Genomic DNA, 10000 nt, shown 5'->3' on the forward strand with positions numbered 1-10000 from the left:
TAGATAGATATAAATTGTGTGTATGTGTGTGTGTGTGTGTGTGTGTGTGTGTGTGTGTGTGTGTGTGTGTGGGTGGGCTGTGGGTGTTGTGTGTGGTGTGTGTGTGTGTGTGTGTGTGTGCGTGTGTGTGTGTGTGTGTGTGTGTGTGTGTGTGTGTGTGTGTGTGTGTGTGTTCTATTTAGATATGTGTTATCTTTGAGAATTCTATAATCAATGAGAAAGCACAAAGGCACGGATATATACAGGCACATACATATATAGAAAAATACTGATGGACAGAGACTGATGAATAGATATTTTTATATGAGAGAGAGACAGACAGACAGCAGACAGACAGACGGACAGACAGACAGACAGACAGAGACAGAGATAGAGACAGAGAATGAGAGAGAGACAGCAGACAGACAGACAGAAAGTGAGAGAAACACAGAGACAGAGACAGAGAGTGAGAGAGAGACAAAAGCAGAGAGACAGACAGAGACAGACAGACAGACACACAGAAATCATGTGTCTAATCCCTTTGCGAAGTCAACGAGCAAGCAGCATTCGAATACCGACCTCCTGTTTAAGCCAGTCCTGCCTGCTTGCTAAGCACTTCATGCTTGTGCCTTGACGTACAGCCTCCGCTAACCCTCTCCTCTCTCTTGCTTCCTCCTCTCTCTCGCCCTCCTCCATCTCCCTTTCCTTCCTCCTGCTTCTCCACCTTTTATCTCTTTCTCCTTCGTTCCTCTTTACCTTCTCTCTTCCTTTTCATCTCTTCCTCTTTCCTCGTATTGGCTCTCCCATTCCCCCCTCCTCCTCTCTTCCTCTCTCTCTATCTCTACCTCCTCTGTCCTCCTTCTCCTACACCCCCCTCCCCCTCCCTCCCCCTCCAGACCACCATCTCTCCCTTTAGCTCTCCCCTCCTCCCCCCTTCCCCCACCATCTCCCCCTCCATCTCTCTCTCTCCTCTCCCCTCCAACTCTCTCCCTCCCTCTCCCCCTCCCCTCTTCATCTCTCCCTTTCCCTCTCCCCCCTCTCTCCTCCAACTCTCTCCCTCACTCTCCATCACTCCCTCCTCCCTCTCCTTCATCATCCTTTCTTCCCCCTTCCATCTCCCCCTCTTCCATCTCCTTCAATCTATTCCTCCTTCATCATCAGTTTTTTCTCTCTTCTCTCTTCTCTCTTCTTCTTCTTCTTCTTCTTCTTCTTCTTCCTCCGTCTCCTACTCGTCCATCTTCTGACCCTTTCTTCCTCCTCCTTTCGAGCAGCAACGATATTTTCATCTTTTTCTTTTTCCTTTTCGTTATTCCCTTTTTCTCCTCCGCTGACTGTCTCGGGGATTTGCTTTCGTTTCTCTTCTCTTGGTTTATCTTTTCTTTTCTCTCATTTATTTTTCTTCTTGGCGTGGTTTGTTTGTCTGTGTGTGGATCAGTCTGTTTGTCTGTGTGGGCGTCTGTCAGTCTCTCTCTCTTTCTCTTTCTTTCTCTCTCTCTCTCGCTTTCTCCTCTTCTCTCTCTCTCTCTCTCACTCTCTCTCTCTTCTCTCTCTCTCTCTCTCTCTTCTCTCTCTCTCTCCTCACCTTCTCTCTCTCTCTCCTCTCTCTCCTTCGCTTCTCTCTCCTCTTCTCTCTCTCTCTCCTTTCTCCTCTTCTCTCTCTCTCTCTTCTCCTCTCCTCCTCTCTCTCTCTCTCTCTCTCTTACCCTATCACTTTATTCTCTAATTTCTCTTCATCTCATCTCTTTCTTCACGCCAGCCTCATTGTCTCAGTCGTTTTTCCTTTGTCTTCCTTTTTATTGTGGTTTATCTTATTCTCAACTTTTCGCTTTTATTTTCGTCTCCTTTGCCTCCTCCATCTTAATAAGCATCGTCAATCTCTCCTCCTCCTCCTCCTCCTCCTCTTCTGCCTCCATCGCCTCCTCCACTTCTTCTTCCTCGTCTTCTTCTTCTAATTCTTCTTCTTCTTCTGTCCCTCTCCTCTTCTTGCTCCCTCTTCCCCTTTCTCCCAGTTCTCCTCCTCCCTCTTTCTCTACTCTTAGCTCTCTCTTGTGTGTGTGTCTCCTCCTCCTCTTACTTCTCCTCCACCCCTTTCCTCTTTCCTGATCCTTTTTTTTTTCCTCTGCCCCTCCTCCCTTCCTTTCTCTTCCATCTCACGCTTCTCTTCTTCCCTCTCTCTTCCCTTTCCTTCCTTTCCCTTCACTTTCCCTCAGTCTTCCTTCCCTTCTCCATCTTCTCCCACTTCTAGTCAAAATCTTTCTCTCTCTCTCTCTCTTCTTTTCCTCCCACTTTTCTCTCCTTCTCAGTCTTCTCTCACCCTTCTTCCCTCTCCTCTCCTTCTCTCCCTCTTCCTCCCTCCTTCTTCTTCCCCTTCCATACCCCTCCCTTCTTCCTCCTTCCCTCCTCCCTCTCCCACCCCTCTCTCACCCTTCTTTCTCCCCCTCCTCCCTCTCCTCCTCCCATACCTCCCCCCTCTCTTCCTCCACCCCCCTCTTCCCCCCCTCCCCTCTCCTCTCTTTCTCCCCTCCCCTCCTTCCCTTCCCACTTCCACCCCCTTTTCTTCCCCCCCCCCCCCCCCCCCCTCCACCCCCCACCCCCCCCCTATCCCCCTCCACCCCCCCCCCTCCTATCTCTCTCCTCCCCCCACCCCCCCCTTTCCCTACCCCCCCTCCTCCCTCGAACTCCCCCCCCCCCCCCATCCTCCCCCCATTCCTCCTCCCCCCCCCCCCCTTTATGCTCGGACTACCCCTTTTAAAGATGAGTCTTTACACGCGCGGGCGGGAGACGAGGGTCGATTAAAAGCCAACCCCCAATAAAAGGGGGGTTATCCGGGTGCTTTTCCCCCCCCCGTGGCTGCCCATCCCCCTAGGGAGGCCCTTCGGGGAAGAGCAGGGCGGCTGTCTTTTTAAAAGGGGGGGGGGGGGAAAGGGGGAAGGAGGGGGGGGTTAGGGGTTGTTTAAAATATATTTTTTTTATATTTATTATAATATATATTATTATATATTTATATTAAAAATAATTAAATTTTTTTGTATTATATATATTCATTAAATTTTTTTAATACATAATATAAATATATATATACATATATGTCATAAATATTTAATTATTAAAATTTTGTATATATTTTATATATATATATTTATATATATAATAATTTTATTATATTTATAAAAATATTATATAATATTTTCTATATTATAAAAAAATTAAATATTATATAATATTATATATTATATATATAGGGTGTGTGTGTTGTGTGTGTGTGTGTGTTGTTGGGTATTTTTAAAGTTTTTGTAGGTGATGTTGGGTATATATTATAATATATAATATATTATTATATTATATTTAAAAAATATATAAAAAAATATATTATGTGGGTGGTTTTTGGGGTGTGTGGTGTGTTTTTGTGTGTGTGTGCGGTATGTGTTATGTATGTATGTATTATTATATATATTTTATATATATTATATATATATAATTTTATATTAATATTATAAAAATTGTTGTGTGTTGTGTGTTGTGTGTGGTGTGTGTTGTGTGTGTGGTGTGTGTGTGTGGTGTGTGTTTTGTGTGTGTGTGTGGGGTTGTGTGTGTGTGTGTGTTGTTGGGGTGTGTGTGTGGTGTTGTGTGTGTGTGTTTGTGTGTGTGGTGTGTGGTGTGTGGTGTGTGTTGTGTATTTATATATATAATAATATATAATAATTATATATATTTAAAATTATTTATTTTTAAATATTTTTTTATATATTATAATATTATATATATATATAAATATATATAATAATATAATTTTTTTTAATAATATTTTTATATTATTATATATATATATATATATATATATATATATATATATATATGTGTTTTTTTGTGTGTTGTGTGTGTGTGTGTGTGTGGGGTTGTGTGTGTGGTTTGTTGTGTATGGGGTTGTGGGGTGTGGGTGTGTGAAAATTATGTATAATTATATTTTATTATATTATATATATAATATATATATATATATATATATATATTATAAATTTTAAATTTTTAAAAATATATATATATATATATATTATAATATATATTATTTTAAAATTTTTTTGGGGTGTGTGTGTGTGTGTGGTGTTTTGGGTGTTTTTGGTGTGTGTGTGTGTTATTGTTATATAATATATATTATATATTATATATATATTTTATATTAAAATTATTTAATATATTTTATTTATATTTTGTGTCGTGTGCGGTCTGTGGTGATGTTTTTCCATTTTTCCAGAAATATTGTGAAAAGAAAAGTATATTCCTTAATATCTGTACATGTTTTTTTCTCTCCAGATCTCAGCATTAGTAAAAAGACCCGTCATTTATCATTGGTATTCGGGAGGGAAGAAAAAATGTGATTAGTAGATATCACTTTTTCTTCTGCTCTTTCGGGCGGTAGCTCTCTTTCTCTTTTCTCTCTCTCAATCCTCTCTTCCTCTCTCCCCTTCCCCTCTTCTCTCCCCCCCTCTCTCTCTCTCTCTCTCATTCTCTCTCTCTCTCCCTCTCTCTTCCCTCTCTCTCTCTCTCTACCCGCTCTCTCTCTCTCTTCTTTCTCTCTTCCTCCCAATCTCTCTCTTCTCTCTCTCTCTCTGTGTGTGTGGTTGTGTGTGTGTGGGGGTTTGTGTGTGTGTGTGTGTGTGTGTGTGTTGGTGTGTTTCTTTCTCTCTCTCCTTTTTCTCTCTCTCTCTCTCTCCCTACGTATCTTCTGTCTTTTATTACCATCTATCTATCTATCTATCTTCATCTATATATATATATTATATATTATATATATATTTTATATTAATATAATATAATATATATATATATATATATTTTTATACATAACACATACACACCCTCCGTCTCACTCGTCTCTTCTCTCTCTCTCTCTCTCTCTCTCCCTCTCTCTCTCTCTCTCTCTTTTCTCTCCTCTCTCTATTTATAAATATATTATTTATATTAAAATTAATTAATATATATATATATATTATTTTAAAATATATATTTATTTTATTTATATTTTATATATATATTATAAAAATTATATTATATAATAATATATATATATATTATATAATATATGTATATATATATATAATAAAAATTATAATAATTATATATATATTAAAATTTTAATATATATTATATATATAAATGTATGTATATGTATATATACATATACAAACCAATCCATCTACCGCCCAGACTATCTATCTACCTTCCTATCTTTTTATCTATCCAACTATACACCTATGTATTTATCTATCTCTAACTTCCTATGTATCTCTTTATCTTTATTTTTTCCTATCTCTCTCTTTACGTCGTCCTTTACTCAAAATGTATCACCTTCTTATTCCCCAATTCTAAGAAGGCAGGAATATCGCCTCTATTTCTCTCGACATTAAGGGTGATATTTCCTCTTTCGTGGGCCTTTTCGTGGCCCTTTCTTCCCCTCTTCATTTCCTTCCCCTGAGAACTTCTGTCATCGATCTGCGTTCTCCTTTATCTAAAAGAGATTCTTAATATCGCCGACTTTCTATTGATCCCTCGATATTAAGATAATATTATCGTTTTTTTCTTTCTTTCTTTTCTTTTTTCTTCAAATTCCATCGGGAAGGGTTTAATATCGAGTGGTTATAATTCTTTTTATTTATTTTTTTTCGTCTTTTTTTCACTTTTTTCCTTTTTTTTTTTTTTTTCTCTCTCTCTCTCTCTTTGTTCTTTATTTTTCTTTTCTTTTCTTTTCTTCCGGCCCTCTCTATCTTTTTCTTATCTTTTCCCTTCCCTTTCCATCTCTCCCTTCTTCTTGTATACCAAAATATCTTCTCTTGTTACCTTCTCTTTGCCTCCCCTTTCTCCCTCTTTCCTTTCCCTCCCCAACATTCCCCATTCCTTTTCATATTTTCCCCTCTTCCTCTGTTTCTTCCCCTTCCTTTCCCTTCCTTCCTCTTTTTTTTCATTTCCCCTCCCCCACCCCCCTCTTTTTCCCTTCCCTTCCCTCCTTTCCCCCTCCTTTCCCTCCTCTCCTCCCCTCCTCCATCCCCTCCCCACCTTCCCCATCCCTTAACTTACCTCTCCTCCTTTCCCTTACATCTCCTCCCCCCAAAAACCCCCCTTCCCTTCCTCATACCTTCCTTCTTCCCCCCCTTCCCCATCCCCCCCTTCCCCCTTCCCCCCCCCATACCCCCCTTCTTCCCCTCCCCCCCCATCCCCCCCTTTTTCCCCCCCTCCCCAACCTTCCTACTTCCCCCAAACCCCCTTGCCTCTCCCCTCGATCTTTAAAAAAGACCCTTTGGTTCCCTCGCCAATTACCTCTCCAGATTTTTTTCTGTTGAGGGGAGAAGGGGAGGGAGAAGGGGGGGAGAGGGAGAAGAAGGAAGGACAGAAAGGGGGAAGGGGGAAGGAGAAAAGGGGGGAGGTTTTGGGAAGGGGGGAAAGGGGGAGGTGGGGGGAGGGGAAGGATGAGGGGGGATGGGGAAAGGGAGGGGGGGAGAGAAAAGGGGGGAGGGGAGGGAGGAGGGGGGAGGGGGGAAAGGAGGGGAAGAGGGGGGAAAAAGGGGGAAAAAAAAAAAATGGGAGGGAAAAGAAAGTAGAGATTACGGATAGACAGTAGATGAGACAAAAAATATTATAATAAAAAAAAAAAAAAAAAAAAAAAAAAAAGGGGCAAAGGCGGGAAGAAAAACGAAAAAAAAAAACGAAAGGAAAAAAGAAAAGAGAGAGAAAAGACCGCACCTCTTCTCTAAACTAAAATCCTCAGATATGATTTTTGGCCCCCTAATCGCAGGGCGAGGCCCGATTGAGAGGTTTGTGATATTTTTTTCTTTTTTTCCCCCCCTGTGGATAAAAATTCCCCCATTAATTTTCACTGTGATTTCTTGATATTCCAGATGTAAGAGGTGTGTGTTGTGTGTGTGTTTGTGAAACTTTTTTTTTGTTTGTGTTTTTTAACTTCTACGTGTTTTATAGAGTATGTTCTTTTGGGGTGTGTGTTTGGGGAGAGAGAGAGAGGGAAGAAAAGAGAGGAGAGAAGAGGGGGAGAGAGAGGAGAGAGAGGGGGGGAGGGAAAGAAGAAGGAGGGAGGGGAAAGAGGTGGAAAAGGGGAGAGAAGAGAGGAAAGAAGGCGCGAGAGGGTGAGGAAGGGAAAACAACTATGCAGAGAAGAAAAAGTGAAAGGGGAGAAAGAAGGGGAAACAGAGAGAGAGAGAAAGAATAATTGGTTAAAACTACCTATATTTTCATTTTTTTTACCTCCCTCCCATCTCTTTTCCTCTCTTCTCTTCCCCTCTTCCTCTCTCTCTCTCTCTCCTCCTCTTCCTCTCTCTCTTCTCCTTTTTCTTTATCTTCTCCTGCTATTTTTTTCCCCTTTTTCTTCTCCTGTCTTTCCTCCTCTCTCCTCTCTCTCTCTCCTCCCCTCTCTCTTCTCTTCTCTCTCCTCTCTCTTTCCCCTTCTCTCTCTCTCTCTCTCTCTCTCTTTCCCCTCTCTCTCTCTCTCTCGTTTTCCAATCCTTTTTGCTTCACAGTTTCCATTTCCCCTTTCCCCAATATTCCCCCTTTTCAGTTCCCAGTTCTTTTTCTGCTCCTCCATGTCCACTATCCCCCTCCCGTTCCCTATTTATCCTTTCCTCACCCCCCCCCTACCGTTGTGGGGTGCAGGTGTGCGTTCTCCCCTGCTTCATACTGACCGCGTGAAACCCGCACCGCCAGTGTATTTGAAACCCCCGGCAGTTCCTTGTATATGGTTAGAAGACATTAACAGACGACACAAATTTAAACCCAAATCCAAGAGCGTGTTCCAAAAACTCTACATTTTTTTATTTAGTAAATTTTTATCATTACTACCGTGCGGGTTATTATTATTATCAATTATTATCATTACTTACCGTGCGTGTTATTATTATTTATATTATTATCATTACTTATCGTGCGTGTTATTATTATTATCAATTATTATCATTACTTACCGTGCGTGTTATTATTATTATCAATTATTATCATTACTTACCGTGCGTGGGATCTTAGCAACAGTGGCAGCTTCGTGGTACCAGAGTATAAGGAGAACCAGGTAGACTAAGAGCTTCAAGAGGGTCATGGCGATCGAAGATTTTCCTGAATTCTTTTCCTCTGGAGAAAGAGGAAAAGGTCATTAGGATGTTTGTTGATGTAGATGTCAAAGAAAAAAACAAGAAAGAAAGAAAGAAAAAATATATACATATATTTGTGTATATATGTATATATATATATATATATATATATATATATATATATATATATATATATATATATATATATATGCGTGTGTGTGTGTGTGTGTGTGTGTGTGTGTGTGTGTGTGTGTGTGTGTGTGTGTGTGTGTGTGTGTGTGTGTGGTGTGTGTGTGTGTGTAATATATATCATATATTATATATTTATTGTGTGTGTCTGTGACTGTGTGTGTGTGTGTGTGGGTGTGTGTAATATATATCATATTATATATTTATATGTGTGTGTGTGTATGTGTGTATGTATATATATATATATATATATATATATATATATATATATATATATATATATATATATATATATATATATATATATATATATATATATATATGGTGAATACACATAGATATTGTCGGCAAGCTTTTGATGTATGAAACTTATTCCTCGTTGTATACCATTAAAAGTAAATCCACATATTCTGCTGATATGGTTTTGATGACCAATTCAAGATTTAAAAAAAAAAAAAAAAAAATCTTTACAATGTATACGCACGAAAATTGACGACGTTGTCTGATCTGACATTTTTAGATCGTCGCTGTCAAAACACGAAAGGGATTAGGAGGTACTTTGACCATCTGATTAGGAAAAGATAGAGGGATTATTGATTCAACGAGCAGGGGATTAGGAATCAGAGGATTAGCTTGATTGAAAGCGATTCAGGAGATTGATAAACTGGACGGGAAAATATAACGGAGGTAAAGGCTGATTTGTGGCTGTTAGTTATCTCTCTGTTTGGTTCTGCTTCTTCTTCTTTTTATATTGATTTGTTTATCTTTTATTTGTGTGTCTTTTTTTCTGTCATTAAATACGAAAAGAAAATCAGGAATTATAGTCTCATAATTGGGATTTCTCAAAACAAGAAAAAGAAATTGTGTGTTTTTTTTTTCTGCCATTCTCATACAAAACAGTAATTAGATTATCAGTTTGTCAGTTCAGTTTTGAATTTATCAGAATAACAATAAGAAAAAATAATAAAACAATTTTTTTTTCTACCGTTTTCATACGAAAAACGTATTCGGATTCGGATCAGTCAGAACTACAATTATAAAAGTAAAAAGAAAAAACAAAAAATAATAAATAAAACAAATAAAACAAAAATAAAACAAATAAAACAAAAAACAATAAATTATTAAATTTTCCCTCTTCTCTCATTCTCTCTTTTTCTCTCTATCTTTCGTACTTTTTCTTTCTGTTCTTCCTTTTTCTTTTTTCTTTCTTTCGTTTTATATATTTCCCTTTATCTCTCTGTTTTTTTTTTTTTTTTTCTTTTTTCGTTTTGTTTCTTTCATTCTTTTTCTCCTTTTTTCTTATTTAGCTTTTCTCTCTCTCTTTTTCTTTCCTTATCTCTCTTTCTCTCTCTCTCTCTCACTCTCTCTCTCTCTCTCTCTCTCTCTCTCTCCTCTCTCTCTCTCTCTCTCTCTCTCTCTCTCTCTCTCTATCTCTCTTCTTCTTTCTCTCTTTCTCTGTTTTATTATATTGCAATTTATTTTTTTTTTCTCTTTTTCGTTCTCTCTTTTCCTTCCTTCATTCCTTCTTTCTCACTTATTTCTTGCTATAATTCATTCATTCTTTCTTTTTCTTTCATTCGTTCTTTCTCTCTCCCTTTCTTTCTCTCTTTCTTTATTTATTTATTTTCCTTTTTTTTCTTGGAACACCATTTTTTTCACGGTATCTTTGTTTGTTTGTTTGTTTAATTGATTCGTGAGTAATATCCTATTGCAATTTCAGTCGTGTTGCTTCATTTTCCGTATTCGTT

The 10000-nt window shown here is 38.5% G+C and overlaps 1 protein-coding gene across 2 annotated transcripts in view; it reads right to left on the bottom strand.

The window, feature by feature from the left end:
* The window catches only part of LOC119575384 (arylsulfatase I-like), a 142843-nt gene that overhangs the window by 58606 nt on the left and 74237 nt on the right, over positions 1-10000 (bottom strand). Inside the window, exon 1 of one of the 2 annotated variants that reach the window (XM_037922975.1) lies at positions 7985-8124. The exons of the other annotated variant lie outside the window; for it this stretch is intronic. The gene's annotated coding sequence lies outside the window, so the exon portion shown is untranslated. Of the gene's footprint in view, positions 1-7984; positions 8125-10000 lie in introns of those variants that run through there. 2 annotated transcript variants of the gene reach the window in all.

Source organism: Penaeus monodon, chromosome 1, assembly GCF_015228065.2.
Source record: "Penaeus monodon isolate SGIC_2016 chromosome 1, NSTDA_Pmon_1, whole genome shotgun sequence".
In the NCBI taxonomy this organism is placed as follows: domain Eukaryota; kingdom Metazoa; phylum Arthropoda; class Malacostraca; order Decapoda; family Penaeidae; genus Penaeus; species Penaeus monodon.